The sequence below is a fragment of the Mastomys coucha genome, unplaced genomic scaffold (assembly GCF_008632895.1).
Source record: "Mastomys coucha isolate ucsf_1 unplaced genomic scaffold, UCSF_Mcou_1 pScaffold9, whole genome shotgun sequence".
Lineage (NCBI taxonomy): Eukaryota > Metazoa > Chordata > Mammalia > Rodentia > Muridae > Mastomys > Mastomys coucha.
Window position 1 is genome coordinate 97,372,433 of NW_022196915.1, and position 3,995 is coordinate 97,376,427.

A 3,995-nucleotide genomic window follows, 5' to 3' on the forward strand; every position below is an offset into this window, starting at 1 on the left:
CCTGTCACATGAGTCACTCCCATCTGGTGACAAAATTGTCCAAATTTTAAGCTGGGGAGGACTATTAACTGAGCAATCCTCTATCCCGGGGAGATGGAGAAGATGCCCTGCGGGCAAGAACAGAGAACCTCTAGTTCCTCAGTGTAATCTTGGTCAAGCACACCAGGGTGCACCACAAGGCCTTTCAAGGTGAGGGATGAGTGTCCCAGCACAAGGCCAATACTTCCTTTTGGCAGAGGACCCTGAAAGGTGACTGGCACAGGCTGTACGCCCATGTGCGACATCAGTAAGAATTAGGAGGTGGAGCAGAGGTCCACTCCTGCGGAGCCTCTTGTCGCTCGGCAGGGGCTCTCTGAATGTTGGCTCGTGTCCCATATCTTTTTGGGCCCTGGGATCTGGGGCCCGGAAACCCATTTTTTGGGGTGTCAGGTTCATTTTCTTGTGGCTCATGATCATGTTGGATAATTTTCCCCTGAATGTCTCTAACCGAACGACTTTCATTTGCCCAATGATAGCCCTTCCTACACTTGATACAAAGACCTGGTACCCTCCGTTGCATGGGGACACGGCAGTCTTTCTTCAAATGACCGGGTTTCCCACAATTGTAGCACACTTTGCGACCTGAAGGCCCTGACTGTTGTTGACTTTGTAAGATAGTGGCAGTGAGGCCAGAGTTGGTAAGTGGACCCCCTAGCCCTCGACAAACTTTTATCCAGTCTGTCAACCCTTTATTTCTCCTTGGGGTAATAACAGTCTTACCCTCTGGTGAAGCATTTTCAAAAACCAACTGTTCAATTAATGGTTTGACCTGTTCTGGGTCTCCAAAAATTCTACCAACCGCCTCAGTCATCCAGGCCACAAAATCAGAAAATGGCTCTTGAGGGCCCTGCACGACCTTTGTCAAATGTCCTCCTACCTCACCTTTCTTCAAAAGAGCTTTCCACGCCTTGATAGCGACTGCAGTGACCTAGCCATAAGCTCCCCAATCATAGTTTGTTTGGTTATAGATGAACTGTCATTGCCCCATCAACAAGTCAAAGGTCCAGTACCTTTCATTGCCCTCCGCATTGGCATTAGCCCTGGCCTGAACCTGGGAGGCATCATGCCACAAGGCCTTCCATTCCATGTATTGTCCCATACTAGAAAGCGCAGCCTTCACTGTGTTCTGCCAGTCATTGGGCGTCATTGCCATGGTTGCAAGTCTTTCAAGTTGCATAATGGTAAAATTGGCATCAGGTCCATATTTGCTGACTGACTCAGCAAGCTCTTTGATAGGGGTGTATTCTACTGGAGCATGGACACGGCCACCATTAGCATCCTCAAACACTGGAAAGGCACGCAAGAGCTTACTCTTGTCTCCTTTAGATAAAAAGGAATCTGAACAGTGTCTATCAGTGTATAGCGGGGGTGTACTTGGAAGAGCAGGCGGGACAGCATAAAGCGTTCAGCGGCTCTGATCTCTCGCTCCCTTTCGCTTTCAAGTCTGGAGAGGCGGCAAATGCTCATCTGGATGATACCTCTCTTCCTCATAGCGAGCCCCTTCTCCCTCTAAGTCCTCCTCCTCGGAGCGGCTCAATTCCTCAGAGCTATCAAGCTCGAGGGCCTCCAATTCCTTACCTGGGTAGTAGGGCTTCAGTCTCGAAGCTCCATCCTTTTCCCTAGTTTTCTCTCCCAGGGCATTCTTTCCCTTATCTCTCGCTTCCGCAGGTCAAGCGGAAGGGTCTGTGTCCTTGGGTATACCCTTTTTTCTCTCCCTTTTATCCTGGCTAGCCCCCACTATCTCATTATGCTCTGTTTCTGACATGCTATCTTGTAACTCCTCAAGTGCCCCCTATCCCGACGCTACAGAGGCGCTGCATTTCTCATCTTCCAGGCAAGAATGTATCAAATGCTAAATGGACATAGTAACAAGCACCACTAGCACAATTACCACAGCTTCGGCCGTGCTCTCTAACCTTGAGGAAGGGTCGGAGGAATTAAAACCAAACAGCATGCCTCTCAGAGCTTACCTTTGTCCTGCAGTTCTGAATCCTCTCCGTGAGCGGAGGGTCTCCTCGGCACCATAGGTTGTAAGGCTCCCCCGGCGTCCTGGGTTTTCGGTACCAGTTGTAGCCAGCACAGTCGTCTCGCCAGCAAGAAGACACGCAGACACTAGGATCCTTCTACAGCAAGCATTTATTGCATCATGAAGAGGAAGACCCCGAGCCACTAATCGGCACTACTTACATAGACCACAGCACGGCATGTCCGCCCATGATTGGCTGTTTGCTCATCACCCCATGTGACGCCCCGGGATGGGCCATGACTTGGCGCCTTTTCACTCTACGCACATGCGCAAACAGTTGTTTACCAGGAGTCGACAGTAGATGTAGCCTCCATCTTGTCAAGGCGAATGCCTCTCCAGCTCTACCGCTCTCCACAGGGTCTGATGTGGCAAAGAACAAATAAAAGCCACTTCAACTTTTGGGCCCTAATGAAACAGAAACTCCAAAGAAATATCCACATTCCCAGAAGGATTAGTGTTGTGACCCAAGTTGTGACTGCTGATCATTTTAGCTACATCCATGTTCACTTCACCTATTTTCTCTAGACAGAAAGCAGATGACACTTATAGGTAGTGGAATATTACAGACTAGATACATGATTTTGTTTATTGGTTTTATACAGAAGAGTTTTATTGTATAATCATATTAATATGACACGTTTTTTGTTTGTTTGTTTTGCGTTTTGAAAGAGGGCTTCCCTGTGTACCCTTGGTGATGCTGCAAATTCCTGTATCTGGAATACAAGCTGGCCTCTAACTCAAAGAAATTACACTTGTCTTTGGCTCTCAATTGCTGGGATTAAAGTTTTGCAGCACCACAATCAGCAACATGCAACTCTTTATATGGAAAATTTTCTGTACTCCATTCCTCTTATGAACTTCTACTCAGGATTTTGCTTTCAGCTGGTGGGAAAAGAAAGATAGAGTTGCAGTTTTAGCCTTCTGTTATACTATGTCAGAATTTATTACTTAGGGAAGTTGGGCACCATTCATTTTGATAAGGTGTATTACTATTTTGTGATAATGATGACATTTGATTGGGTCTAAGTAGCAAGAAGGTCTAGACTTCTGGCTAAAATATTTAACAAAGTTGAAGAATACATATCATAAAAATTCAAGAGATCCTTATCTTAGAAAAATATTTTGTTTATTTGAGAAAATCACCAAAACAGAAAAACACTTATCCAATCTTGCTAAAAGATAGAAATTTATTTTATTATTTACTTTTTTATTCATTTTCCAAGTTAATAAAATCTGAAAGAGAAGGGAGGGACATAACAGACACCAAGGAGATCCAGAAAATCATAACTACACAGTTAAAAACCTGTACTTCAATAATTGAAAAATATAAAAGAAATGGTTATGGAGTGGGAAGAATAAGGTGGAGGAAGAGAGTGCCAAGAGAGACACCTGGAATTGGGGAGCATTATAGACAGCAGTGTAGAAGCCAACTGTACTAGAAACTTTCAGGAGTCTATGAGGAAGACTCTATAAAGTGCTAGTAATGGAGGGTACAGAGGTCAAACTGTCCATCTTTTGTAGCCAGACAAGGCTTCCAGTAGTGGCACTCAATTATATTCAATTCAGTTGTCTGCAGCGGCCCTGTGGAGATTTCTAAACAAATCAGGTTGACATTAGTACTTATGAATCTTCTATGGAAACTGACAACAGGGTCCAATTGCTGGACAGGAGGGAGAGGGAACTTATAGAGCCCACCTCCAGCAGGAAGACAGGGCATAAAATAAGGGAGGGGTCCATCCCAGTCACAACTCTGACTCATATTTGTTCCTATCTGAAAGAATTACAGGAATGGAAATGGATTGGAGCCTAAGGAAAAGAAGGTCAAGAGACAGGCCCAAATAGGGATCTAGCTTAAGGGGAGGCCCCAAGGCCTGACACTATTACTGAGGCTGTGGAGTGCTCACAAAAATGGGCCCTAGCATGACCACAC

General features: G+C 45.6%; 1 pseudogene; it reads right to left on the reverse strand.

The window, feature by feature from the left end:
* Positions 1-283: 283 nt before the first annotated feature.
* Positions 284-2,379, reverse strand: LOC116084226 (annotated as a pseudogene).
* Between the last annotated feature and the right edge of the window lie 1,616 nt (positions 2,380-3,995).